The sequence below is a fragment of the Trichosurus vulpecula genome, chromosome 1 (assembly GCF_011100635.1).
Source record: "Trichosurus vulpecula isolate mTriVul1 chromosome 1, mTriVul1.pri, whole genome shotgun sequence".
Lineage (NCBI taxonomy): Eukaryota > Metazoa > Chordata > Mammalia > Diprotodontia > Phalangeridae > Trichosurus > Trichosurus vulpecula.
In genome coordinates, this window is record NC_050573.1 from 500,614,088 (window position 1) to 500,628,881 (window position 14,794).

Below are 14,794 nucleotides of genomic sequence, written 5' to 3' on the forward strand. Positions count from 1 at the left end.
TATCAGAGGTCAACTTTCATGACCTCAGCTCTAACAGTCACAACAGTCATTAACAGCCATAATACCTCTCTCTCTCTCTCTCTCTCTCTCTCTCTCTCTCTCTCTCTCTCTCTTCCCCTCCCTCTGCATTTCCTGTGACATAACTTCCTTTTCCTGCCAGGAAGCTCCTTCCACCACTTAGGCTTCCTGTGACATAAGCAGGTCACATGGCCTATTAATGGGTGGGAAAGAGCTTCAAATCTAAATTGCTAATACATTCAGACCCAAGATCTTCTTTTCCATTACACAGGGCAATGAGAATTCTGGGATAACTGGTGTCAACAGAACTTTACCCAACAATATAACAGGGATGACACAAAATAAGCATGTAAAACAATGCCATCATTCCACCCTCGAATGAATGGGGCTCAAAATCTTGTGGTAAGGCATGAAGGTCTTGTCCTCCAAAGCTTCTTCCTGCTGAAACTGGACATAGAGCTGTCCCTGCCCCAAGAGACTGAGTCCTATTCAATAGGTCAGTTCTTTAGCAAGCTGGCATCCGGAACTCAGTTGGCACCGGGTCCAGGGATGACACATCACAGTCGTGAACAGGTCCAGAGGTGACATCTGAACCCTTCAGAGGGTGACATCTGGCTTAAGTGATCAAGCATCTGCATGTGGATGCTACTAAACCTGGAGGAAACAAATCTCACAAACAAATTTAATAGATAAAAACCAAAAAGAAACAAAGAGACTATCATAGCCTCATTCATGACAGAATACATGAGTCAAGGGTGCAATTTCATAACTATTTTTTCCTGGGTAAACTATTGTTACAGTGTTATCTTTCCCATGTGCTATCATTTCTGCAGTCTCTGGAACATCGTCCGGCTTCCCCTTTACCCATACTTTAGCTCCCAATTTTATTCTACGGTAGAACCAAATCCTTCTTTCCTCTGACAGTTATTCTGGAAGGAGGATCACTTTTCACAAGAGGTATTGTTTCACAAGGAATAATAATCAATTGAATTATTGTATCATTTTTACACAACTGTATAGGTTCTTCACCTAAATTCTGGAGTGTCACAATAATTTCTCCTTGATAACTAGAATCGATCACTCTAGCCAGTATGTATATTCCCTGAGCTAGTAATCCTGGTTTAGGTAATATCCTTCCAAAATTGTTCTTAGTTATTCTCATACATATCCCAGTAGAGATTTTTCTTATCTCTTTTCTATCCAACCAAAAGTCATCTAAACAATGTAAGTCATATCCTGCCAAACCAGGTGTTCCTGGATACAGTGGCAGGACATCTTCCCTCACAGACCAGTACTCAATATTTTGGATCTTATGTGTTTGCTGTTTTCTAATTTGCAGATTTGGGGTCATCATTCTGGCTAGAAGTGTACTTCCTCCTAATGGTCTATTATTCAAATTACATAAAGCAGTGAACAAATTATCCTTCCAACGTTGATATGAATTATTAGAACTTAATTTTCTTAACTGTTCTTTCAAAAATCCATTCATTCTTTCTATCAATCCAGATACTTCTGGATAACATGGAATATGATATATCCACTTTATATTCTTCAATACACAATATCTCTTCATTTCATTACCTTTGAAATGTTACCCATTATCACTTTGAATCTTCATTGGGATTCTATAATATAGACTTATAATATCTAGAGTTTTACAGGTGTTTTTCTGGGTTGCATTCTTTAAAGGACAAGCCACTAGTAGGTGTCAACACAAGTACATATAAATTTATATCTTTTATCTTGGGGTAGTGGTCCAATATAATCTATCTGCCAAATCTTGGCTGGAACTTTCCCCCTTGCTATTTCTCCAGTTACTACCTGAGGAACAGTCCATTCCTTTTCCAATTGACATATATGACATTCCTCTGATACTTGCTTTAACAATGAATAAGAGATACTAGTACCTTGATCTTGTGCCCACCGGTGTGTGGCCTGGACCCCTAAATTGCCGGCCATTTGGTAGACCCATTTTGCTAGTGGTAGATCATCAGTTGGTGTCAGAATAGGGACAATATGTTCAATAGCAATCTTTGCTAGTCAATCAGCATGTGCATTGTACTCACGTTCTGGCGTAGTGAGGGCCACGTGAGCGTCTACATGAAAAACTGACAAATTAGTAACCAAAGACATGTCCCATACATCTTCCCATTATTCTTTGCCCCAAACTTGTTTACCATGATTTTCCCAATTTTGGTTTTTCCACATTTGCATCCATGTAGCTAACCCATTAGCTACTGCCCACAAACCAGTGAATATATGACACTGTCCTCTTTTCTCTGTTTTAATAGCTTGATGTACTGCCATCAGTTCAGCATATTGACTACTTCCACCTATCCCAGTGCTTTCCAGAGTTCTCTTAGTACATGGGTTATAGGCTACTGCTTTCCAATGTCTTTTGTGGCCCAAATATTTTGCTGTCCCATCAGTAAACCATGCATGTTTCTTCTGTTCCTCAGTCAATCCACCGTATCTGTCATTCCATTTTACCAAGGATTGTATCAACTGTTGCTTTGGTTCAGAGAGTTTGTCATTTCCATCAATGTCAATGCTTGCTATAGATTCATGTAGAGCAGAAACTCCACTTTTGCCTGTTTTTGATCTATTCTGAATATACCATTTCCATTTAATTATGCTAGCCTCTTGCACATGTCCAATCTGTGAGATGCTGGGGTACTCATTACCCAAGTCAAAATTGGGATTCTGGGACTTAATATCACTTCAGAGCCCAGAGTCAGTTGTTCAGTCTCTACCAAAGCTCAATATGCAGCTAACTGCTTTTCAAAAGGTGTATATTGTAATCCAGATGAAGGTAGTTTCCTTGACCAAAATCCTAAGGGTACATTTTGGCTTTGTTGTTTCTGCCATGAGCTCCAGTTCCCATAGTCGTCTTGTACAGTCACTTGTAATTCCACCAGGCCACTTTGCATAGGCCATAAATCCAGAGCCAATTGTATAGCAGCTTTGGCTTCTTCAAAAGCTTTACTCTGTTCAAATCCCCAATCAAATTCATATTTTTTCCTGGTAACTTTATATAGGGGTTTCAAAATCTGTTCAAGATGTGGAATGTGGTGCCTCCAATATCCAAACAGTCTTATGAACTTTTGTGCCTCCTACTTATTGGTTGGGATAAGAAAATCTTGAAACTTCTGTTAAGCTTGGGGGAGAATTTCTTATAGTCCTTTATTCCATTGTATACCCCCAAATTTTACAGTTTGAGCTGGTCCTTGAATCTTTGCAGAGTTAATTTCCCATCCTTTGCTTTTCATATGCTCAATTAAAAGTATCAAACTCTTCTCCACTTCTTTTGCATTTCCTCCTTGTATTAAGATATTAAGTTCAGTATTCAATGTACTGAGTGTAAGACATCCAGTTCAAGATGTCATGTAGGCAGCTTGATATGGAGATTAGAAGAAACTCAAAAGCTGGATAAATAGATATGAGAATCATTAACACAGAGATGATAATTGAATCCATGGGAACTGACGAGATCACCATGGACAGAGAAGACTAGAGGACTCAGGACAGAGCTCTCGGGGACACTCACCATTAGTGGGTATGATCTGTATGCAGATCCATCAAAGGAGACTGAGAAGGAGTGTTGTTAAGATCAGAAGAAAACCAGAAGAGAGCAGTGTCCCAGAAACCCAGAAGGGAAAGAGAATGATCAACAGTGTCAAAGGCTGCAGAGGAGTCAAGAAGAATGAGGATTGAGAAAGATCCTTTAGATTTGGGAATAAAGAGATCATTAGTAACTTTGGAGAGAGGTCAATAGTGAGGTTGATTACCTGACTGGAGAGAGTAAAGAGAGTAAGAAGAAAGGAAGTGGAGGCATCAATTGTAGAAAGCCTTCTCAAAGAGTTTAGCCATGAAAAGGAAGAGAGATATGGGATGGTAGTTATTGAGGATGGATAGATCAAGTAAGGGTTGTTTTTTGGGGGGGTATTTTATTAAACAATATTTTATTTTTACCCCAATTACATGTAAAATTAATTTTTAATATTCTTTTAAAAATGTTTGAGTTCCAAATTTTCTTCCTCTTTCCTTCTGAAAATGATAAGCAATCTGATGAGTTATACATGTGTAATCATGTAAAACTTATTTCCATATTAGTCATTTTGTGTAAGAAAATATGAACCAACAATAAAGAAAAGAAAATTAAACTGTACTTTGGTCTGTATTCAGACTCCCATCAGTTTTTTCTCTGGAGGTAGATAGCATTTTTTCATCATGAGCCCTTTGGTATCATCTCGGATCATCGTATTGCTGAGAATAGCTAAGCCAGTCATAGTTGTTCATTGTACACGATTGCTATTATTGTGTACAGTGTTCTCCTGGTTCTGCTCATTTCACTCTGCATTAGTTCATGTCAGTCTTTCTAGGTTTTTCTGAGATTGTCTTGCTTATCATTTCTTGTAGCACAATAGTATTCCATTATAATCATATACCACAACTTGTTCATCCATTCCCCAGTTGATGGGCATCCCCTCAATTTCCAGTTCTTTGCTCCCACAACAAGAACTGCTTCAAGTGAGGCTTTCTTAGGAAGGGGAAGACATGGGCATGCCTGTCGCCAACAGAGAAGCACCCAGTACACAGGAGGAGAATGAAGATAAATGAGCAAGTAGGGATGATAGATGTGAAAGTCTTCTGGAGAAGATGGAAGGGAATGGGATTGTTTTTACAAGTAGAGGGGTAAGCCTTGTCAAGGAGGAAGGCCAAAAGAACCCCCGCACCAAAAATAACCAAGGAGGAAGTCCACCTACCTCATCATATGAGACAGGGGTGAAGGAGGAGATGGACATAGAAAGCATCTGAGTGATGTGAGATGAGGAGAAGAGGGAGCTCTCAGGTATTGGACCCAATTTCTAAAGTAATATAGCAATATAAAGATCTTAGCAGAAATGATTGGAGGAAGGAGAGCCATGGGAGGTTTGAGCGGGGACGAAAAGATTGAGAAAATCTGTTGTGATGGGATATTGAGTCCATTAGGAAGGTGTGAAAGGATTGTCTTGCCACAGTGAGGACCCGGTTGAAATTACATGACATACGTTCGTAGTACATCTTGTCAGCATGGTTTTGTGATTTTTTTCTAGCTTTGTTCAGAAGCATGTGAGTAGGAACAAAGACAGTGAGCAGATGGTGAGAGTAGTCCAAGGCAGAGCCTTGGCAAGGCAAGATCAGTAATAAGATAAAATGCAAAAGAATAACGAGAAGAGGACAATGTGGAGGTGAACTGCTTTGTGTCATGGTGGAGAAGGGAGGAGGGTGTAGTCAGTGAAATGGTATCTCTCACCCTATGGGCAGGAAGAGGCCAGGAAATACAACTCTGTATTTTTGTGTCCGTAAGCAAGTTCCTTAGCTTCAGTGGGCCTCAGTTTCCTCATGGGTAAAATTAATGGGATCAGCTAGATTGGTGATCCTCGACTTTTTTTTTTTTGTTGTTGTTGTTGAAGTCATTTTTTCAGTCGTGCCTGGCTCTTTGTGACCCCATTTAGGGTTTTCTTGGCAAAGACAGATGTCTTAAAGGTATTGAAGTTATCATTGGGGTTTGGGTTGGTCATTAAGATTACGTTTTGGGGGTTAGTGAAGAGTAAGCCCAATGTGAGTTAACAATGTAATTCTGATTTGGATCTCAATCTCCATTAAGAATGTCCAGAAATATTGACATAATGGTCCTACTGTACTTTATCCTGGTCAGACAGAGGAGGAAACTGAGGCAAACAGGGTTAAGCAACTTGCCCGGGATCACACAGCTAGTAAGTGTCTAAGGCTGGAGTTGCACTCAGGAAGATGAGTCTTCCTATCTCCAGCCCCGGCGCTCTATCCACTGTGCCACCTAGCTGCCCTTATTTTTTTGTAATGAGAAATTATTTTTATTGACTAGAATGGAAGTGGGAGGTTTTTGCTGATGGGAAAGTGTGTGATTGGTTGGTAGAGGGACAGAGAACTGTGTGACTGAAGAAAAAATCATCCTGACAAGCCATACTAAGTTGTAAATACTGGCATCTGCTAGTATTTAAAGTTTGGGAGCTTGTCCCCTTAACCTACTCTCTCCTAAGAATGCTCGAGGATGCAAGGAGGAAAATACCCCCTTTCTATGGGCATTTATGGCAACAAAGTAGATATTCTGTGTAGTCTTTAGCCATACCTCCTACTTCTGGCCCACTGCCATTTGAAATTGGACTGAGTTGTGGGCCTTCGATCTGTTGCCAAAGGAAGGAGTAAAAGGCCTTTGGCTCCAAACTACTTCTTACATTTTTTATCCACTTTGTTTTTCTATCTGGATGGTTGGATTTACCTCTTTCAAATGACTGTATATTTCACTGAGGAGGGGACTTGGTGGAATATTGCTACCATGTTAGGTTAGGATTTCAAATATTTTGGGACTATAGAGAAGTGTGGGTATAGCTAAAAGTGGTAGCCCTATAAGCAAACATACCACCTTGGACTTGATTTACCTTGGTTTATTATAATGAATAAGGCCTAGATCATCCCTAAGGTATAGTGTCTAATTCTAAGATTTTGTGACTTGGACCTTCCTTCATTTATGGATCTTACTCTCTTCATTAAATATGCACTGTTATAGTTATATGTAGTTAACATACTTTACATTTGCTTAGTCCCATTCAAGTTGTATTTTTACTCTGCTTTTCAAAGATTTTCTTTAGAAGTTTCAGGGTGATGGCATATTTTGATTCACAAAATCCTTGACTCCTTGCTACTCTTTCTAACAAAGGTATCCTTTAGTGCCAAGTGTAGTGGTGTTTCTGATTATGTTCACATCTGGTCTCCTTTGCCTTACTCCTCCCACCACTTCACCCCTTCATAAGGCTACCAAATAATTTCACATAAATGTAACTTTTACAGGACGTCTAATATGCTACAGGTTTTCTTTTGCCTGAAGTTTTCATCTGGAGTGCAGAAATTTGGCCAGAGTATTTATTGGTCACTGAACTTTTGATCACTCTTCATGTGGATTAAAGAAAGAACATTTTTTTTCTCCCAGATCAGCCCCATGAAGTATCTAGTCCACTCTGGCTGAACATTTTAGTAAATAAATCAGTTGTAAGGCTGGTAAAGTCCAAACTCTATTTATTTTCTTGAATTTTATGAACAGAAACCACCAGGAAATTCTTCTACTATGTTAAACACTGTGACACTTAAAAAAACCATTTTCATTACTTTGGACCCAGTTGCTCAAAATGAGCATGGGCACTTAGATAAAATCCCCTGAAAAGCAACAAAAATGATGAAAGTTGGAAAATCTAGATTATGAAGACGTCTCAAAGGTGTTGAAGTTATCATTGGGGTTTGGGTTGGTCATTAAGATTACATCTTGGGGGTTAGTGAACAGTAAGCCCAATGTGAGTTAACAATGTAATTCTGATTTGGATCTCAATCTCCATTAAGAATGTCCAGAAATATTGACATAATGGTCCTACTGTACTTTATCCTGGTCAGACAAAATATTGTACTCAGTTCTGGGTTCTGCGTTATAGAAAAGATGTTATTAACTTGGTGACTGTCCAGGGGAGAGCTATTAGAATGGTAAAGAGTCTTCGCATTCATGCCACGTTAGGATTGTTTAAATAAAATAGGAATACTTGGCCTGGAGGACAGAAAATTTAGGGAAGACATAGCTATTTTCAAATAAAACTCTATTCAACTTCCCTTTCAATTTTATTCATTATTATAACCTTTCTCATATTCATCCAAATGGAATTTCTTGCTAATCCTCATAAATGACCCTCCATCTTACATCTCCAAGCTTTTTACTGGCTGACATCCATCAATCCGTCACTCAATCACTAAGGATTTATTACGTGCCTACTTTGTGCTGAACACTGGGGATACAAGTACAAAGAATGTAAAAATCCCTGCTCACAAGAAGCTTACATTTTAATGGGGGAGACAAGTGTGTGTATATATGCATGTGTGTTATATTTGTATGGACACATACACACACTCATAAAAATACATATATAGATGTTCTCTTATGCGTATAGGTAATAATACATATATACATATGTGTCAAGAGATTATTGTAACTTTGGAGAGAGTACTTTCAATTAAATGACAATGTTGCAAGCCAGTCTGCAAAGGGTTTAGAAGAGAGAAAAAGTAGAGGAAGTGGAAGCACCTAGTATAAAGAGCTTTTTCAAGGAGATTAGCTGCAAAGGGGAGGAGAAATATAGAATGATAGCTAGCAGGGATGGTAGGATTGGGTGAGATTTCTTTAAGGATGTAGGCAACCTGATCATGTTTGCAGGCAGCAAGGAAGGTGTCAGTAGATAGGGAGATATTGAAGATAAGAGAGAAAGTGGAGGTGATAATGGGGCCAACCTGCTGGAGAAGATGGGAGTTAGTGGGATCAAGGGTTTATGTAGAGAGATTGTGCCTTGCCAAGGAGAAGGGCTACCTCTTCACCAGGGATCAGAGTAAAGGAGAGGATGGTGGGGAGAGATGTCGGGGTGACAGAAGATGAGATGGAAAAGGGGAGATCTTGACGAACAGCCTCCATTTTTTCAATGAGATGAGGCCCTCAGTCAAGAATGTGGAGAGAGGGGGTGCTATGGGAGACTTGAGTAGAGATGATATGGATTGGAAAAGTTGCTTTGGGGAATGGGATTGTTAATTGATAGGGAGGAATAGAAGACTATGTAATATAATTTTGTAGAAGACTCAGTTTTCAGAAGTTTCATGATTTCTTCCAGCTCCATTCAGCAATATGTGAGTAGGAGAAAGCAGGCAGACAGTTGGAGTAAAACAAGATTGAGGCTTCATTCACCAAAGGGTTCACATAGGAAACAGAGGACTATAGCCAGTGTAGAGGTAATAGCCTGAGAAAGAAGGGGTTATAATGACCATTGGCCCGCTTATCCTAAGGCACCGTGTGGTCATAACGGCCTAACTCAAATGCTTTTGTAATAGGTTTGCCTAATTAATATATTAGAACCCTAGCCTCTAATTCCTTTATTATTTTATTTCCTTTTATTCCTTCATTTATTTATCCCTACTGCATCAGCCAGTGGCACTCCTCAAACCAGGAAACACTCTTGTCTTTGTGGGCCTGACTGGGTAACAGACCCCCAGCCACGACTAACCCTCTGACTAAAGGTCAGGAAAAGAGTACATGAGCCTGACCATGTTTTGGGTCTTATATATGTTTCTCCATATGACCAAATCCCGGGCACCACTCCTCATCCAAGAATGACTCACCTCTGTGGCCTAGCATCCCTTACCTGAGTTCTTCCTGGTCAATTTTGCTGAATAAACCTGCTTCCTCTACTTGCATCAGGCCCCAGAGCCCCCTACTGAGCACCTCATGGGAATTCCCCTATCCATGCCTGACTCTTGGTTCTGCATCCTGATTTCCTAGTCCTGTAAGCCCTTGACCAATGACCAGATCAAAGGTCCCGATAGCCTCACCTATCTCACAGGATTTCAGAGAAGAATGATTGTAAGTGTGAACTCCATGTCCAAAGGGAAGAGACTCTTCTCTTCTCTAACTGATGCCTGAACTGGGACTTGAACTTGCTCTGAATATCATGTCCTTCAGTTCCCCACCCTCCTGACCTCATATGAAGATCCAGTAGGAGCAGGACAGGGGTAGAGGGAATGGAGGTCTCAGTAAGGATGAGTAACAAAGGAGAGAAGTCATACTGCATAGGGGAAAATGGAAAGCTAAGAGGTTTTGATCAGGGAAAGGAATCTGTGGGTTCATGAATGTAGAAAGTAGAATATACTTTCCCAAACATACTCTACTCCTGCTCTTTTTTTATATTTGTACATATCTTTTGTTTCCTATCCCTCCTGCCTCCTCTACTTTACTTCTACTCTCTACATTGCCTTCCTATTACTTGGCTACCCCACCTCCTCCACCAACCGCTTTGCCCTCCTATTACTTGCCTTCCCCTCTCTAAGGATTCCTCCCCCATTCTCCCATTCCCATCCTCCACCAACTACCCTGCCCTCCCAATACTTGCCTTCCCCCTCCAAGGATCCCTTCCCTATCCTCCAATTCCCATTGCCCCTTTACCTATTCCCTCATTCTCCCCTCTATTCTCCCCCTTCTATTCCCTCTCCCCCCTCACTATACCCCTACCATTTTATTTCTTCTAAATTTAGAAGATTTTTATACTCTTCAAAATATATATGATTGTTACCTCTTAAATCCATTCCCAGTGAAAGTAGGTTACCAGAACTACCAGCCCTCCTCCCCCATCTAAATCCTCTGTATGCTTTCTTTTCCTTGTACCTCTTTTGTATAAAATAGTTACTGTTTTTAGCTGTTTCTAAATGGTTTTACTTTTTAAATTCATATCATAGTCAGGTTATTCCACTCCTTCTTATGAACTTGACAATTATTAATAAGAATGTTAGACATACATTTTACATTTTATCTTATATAAAAGGTAAGCAGTCTGTTCTTATGAATCCCTTATAGTCAGTCTTTGGTATGTACCTTATGTTTCTCTTGGTTCTTGTATGTTGAATCTTCTATTCAGTTGGGAATTCTTTTCAACAAAGTCTTGAAAGTCTGAGGGTTTGTCACATGTCCGTTTTTCTTTTCATTCAAAATAATACTGAAATTTGAAGGGTATGATATTTTCAGCTGAAGCCCCAGGTCTTTAACTCTTTGATATATTGTGTTCTAAGACCTGTGGTCCTTTAATGTCTCTGCTGCTAGGTCTTGTGTAATTCTAATTGTGGCACCATCATATTTAAATTCTTTTAATCTTGATGCTTTTAATATTTTATCCATGAGTGGAGGTTTTCAGAATTTGACTGTGATATTCCTATGAATTTTTCTCATAGCATCTCTTTTAAGTGGTGTTCAATGGATTTTCTCTATTCTACTTCCCTGCCTTGTTCTAATGCTTCAGGACAATTTTCTTTAATTATTTCTTGTATTATTGGATCAAGAGTCTTTTGTTGATCATAACTTTCAGTTATTCTGACTATTTTTTTTATTTTCTCCTCTAGATCTATTCTCCAAATCTGTTGTTTTTCTTGTAAGATGTTTCACTTTCTCTTCTATTTTTTCATTATTCATGTTTTGTTTAGTTATTTCTTGATCTCTTATAATTTCACTGGCTTCACTTTGCACAATTCTAATTTTCAAGGTGTCATTTTCCTCCTTGAGATTCTGCATCTCCTTTTCTAGTTGGTTAACCTTCCTTTCATAACTTTCTTGTTTTTCTTGGATTATCTTTATTTATTTATTTATTTTTTAGTTTTTCCTCCATCTCTGTCATTTGATTTTTAAAGTCTTTTTTAAGATTTTCTATAAATTCCTTTTGGGCAAGCGACCATTTGACATTGCTCTTTGGGGGTTTCTTTACTTCAATATCCTCCTCTGAAGATGAACTCTGGTCATCTCTATTCCAGTAATAAGTCTCTATGGTTGGATTCTTTCTCCTTTGCCTGTGCATGTGTGTGTGTGCGTGTGCACATGTGTGTGTGCGTGTGTGTGTGTGTGTGTGTGTGTGTGTAAATGACTTGATTTTTGTAATACCTCTAGCCCTGGGGTATAGGAATGGTGCCTCTTGCCCCAAATCTTCAGTTCTCTCCTCTAGCCTGGAACCAAAGCCAAACCTCTAACCTCCTGTAAGTGCCCACAGCCAAGGGCTTTCTGCCCCACTGCTTATGCACTCACCGGGCATGTGCTGGTTCCTTCTCACTCCCACTGCTCTTCACAGCGCAGCTGGGTCTGGCGTTTCTCGTCAGCAGAGGTTCCTGCAGTCTTCCTGGGCTCAAATGCACAACTCCCCTCACTATCCCCGGGTGAAAAGTTCCGGTGGCCGTGCCTGAGGCAGCCTCCCAGACCAACCAACCCTGGGGCTTGCCACTAGTTATTTAAGCAGCTTGCCACTTGTTGAAATGCAACCTAGCCTGGAGGTGTTTACTCCTCACAGGGACCAAACCTGGTCCTGGGGTTTTTCCTTCAGATCTTCTCAAACTGTCTGAGGAAGATCCCGGTTGTGCCCCTATTTTTCTTTGTCTTCACCCACACTTTGTTCGCCCTAAGGTGCTATTTTAACTCTTTTGTGGGGGAAAATCTTGAGAGCTTGGAATTTTCTGACCTACTCCACCATTTTCCCAGAATCCTCTCCCAGGTTTTCTTACTATTTTCTTGCAAGAATGGGATTTTACACAGATATTGCTGGTGAAGAATGCTTCTCCCATTAGATGAAGAACCAAAAGGGATTTGGATTCCAATTCACTGCCTCTCCTCAGTAACAACGTTTAGACAATGTGTTTTTGTTAAACTGGCCACTGCCCTCAAACTTATTTGCCTTTTAATTTTTCTATGACAGAATTAAAGAACGAAAGATGGCTCATTTTGTAATTTTGCATTTAATAGGTTGGAGAATGTGGTAATCCTTGGGCTCTATCTGGCCTGTGATTTAATTCCATTTATACACTGAGATAAATACCAAAGAATCAACATCAACTGCTAAAAAAAAAAACATTTTGCAAATCTTAAAATTCTAAAAAAAAATGAGTAGTTATATTATGATACAGATCATTCTAAACATGGAGTGTACAAGGAAAAATCTTTAGAGGCAATATCCTAAATAGCCATAAGATGGAGGTGTTACTCCATAAAGCTCTCTCTTCTCTAATCTGTCTTTCAGTATTTCTTTGTCCATCTCTTTTTTTCCTCCTCTAGTCCCTCCCTTTTTCCTCTCTCCATATAGAGTAGGACTGGACCGAAATAACTCAACAACATCCTGTGACATAGGCGCTGTTATTCCCATTTTACAGAATTTTATTATTTATTTATTATTTAATATTATCCCCATTTTACAGAGGGAAGCTGAGGCCAAGAGAGGTTAAGAAAATGACTTGACTAGGGTCACCTCACTAATAAAGTATTCATTGTAGGATTTGAACTTGGGTCTTCTCAGCTTCTGGCCCAACAGTCAGTCACCATACCAAGCTAAGTAAAGATAGTTAGCAGGAACAAGAGCATTCTGCCATAATGAGAGGAAGAACAAACAAAGCACCATCAGTTTTAGAGTTCAAATAGTCCTTGGGAAAGATCAGCTCCAATCTGTTTGTTTTACAGATGAGGAATCTCATGAGACTCAGCAGAGCCACTACCCAAAGTGACTTGTCTGATAGGACAGGCCTTGGTTCAGAGAATGCTCCCTGTGGAATCAGAGGCACTGGGCTCTTCAGTCCAGCCTCTGCTGGGTACTAAGGGCATTGACTGGACAAGTGGCTGAATCTCTGGGCTTCAAGTCTCCTCCTCTGGAATATGGTGAAGGGACTAGACTAGATACTTCTAAGGTCCTTTTGAGTTCTAAGCCTGCGATCCTATGACTTCCAATTAATTGTCTCTTTGCTTCTTTCAAAAAACGGGCAAAAAATACAATGTGAGAACTAGATTAACTCAGGATTTAGAGTCTCAATACCCGAGTGTTCATCTTGGCTCTGCCATGTATGGGGTAGTGAGATGGTGCTGTGATAAGAGGGTTAGGACTGGACTCAGGAAGACCTGAGTTCAAATGTGACCTCAGACACTTACTAGCTATGTGACCCTAGGCAAGTCACTTAACTCTGTTTGCCTCAGTTTCCTCAGTTGTAAAATGGAGAAAACATCTTGCTGGGTTATCAAATGAGATTATATTTGCAAAGTGCTTAACAGTGCCTGGCATATAGTAGGCACCATATAAATGTATATTCTACCCTGACTTAGAGGCAACTAGATGGTACAGTACATGGAGCTCTTGGCCTGGAGTCAGGAAAACCTGAGTTCAAATCTGGCCTCTTACTTACTTACTTACTAGACCCTGGGCCTGTGACATCTTCTGTTTGCCTTGGAGGCAGCTAGGTGGTTCAGTGGATAGAACACTGGGCCTGGAGTCAGGAAGAACTGAGTTCAAATCCAATTCAGACACTTACTAGCTGTGCAATGCTGGGCAAGTCACTGAGTCTCTATTTGCCTTAATCTTCTGGAGAAGGAAATGGTAAACCACTTCAGTATCTATGCCAAGGAATCCTCATGGACCACAACCCACCTCATCCCCATGTCCTAGAGGTGGGGCATTAGATAAGTGACAATGTGTCTGCAGCCTTCAATTTGCATTCATCTCCAGAATGAGGGGATCAGACTACATGACCTCTCAAGGTCCCTTCTGGCTCTAAATCCATCATCTTGGGATCCTCTCTTTCATTTATTCACTTGTAACAGCAAGATTAGAATATGTCCTTTCAAATGAGAATTCTAGAGGGTCTTCTGTGAGCCACGATGGTGGAGTTAGCAGTAAGTTGCTCTCATTCTACCTTATAAACCTCTAAAAATCCAGAAAAATATTGCCCCAGGAAAATTCCCAGAAGAGCTAAGCCAGCAGAAAGATGGGGTGCACCAGTCTTGTAGCCAGAATTAGAAAGGTCCCTCTTGCTCTGGCCAAAGGGGAGCAGTATAGGACAGGAGGCATCCCAGCAAGCCAGCAGCAAGCCCCACTTCAGCAAACCAGGGAGAGATCTTGAGCCCCAGGGTGGTGGAGCAGGCAAAGACCCACATCAGAACCCCCTGGGTGCCTTGCAAGGCACAGGCAGGGGAACTGGTAGACACCAAGTTGGAAAACCACCATGTATACCAGTAAGCAGGCATCCTCCAGCAGCCAAACCTCTCCTATGCTTCAGCACACCAGGCACTCAGGCATCCTTCAGCAGCCAAACCTTCCAGTGCTTTAAAGCAGTCCAGGTGAGTAGGTGTCCTCCAGGGGCCAGACTTCCCACCACCACCATGACAGCTCCA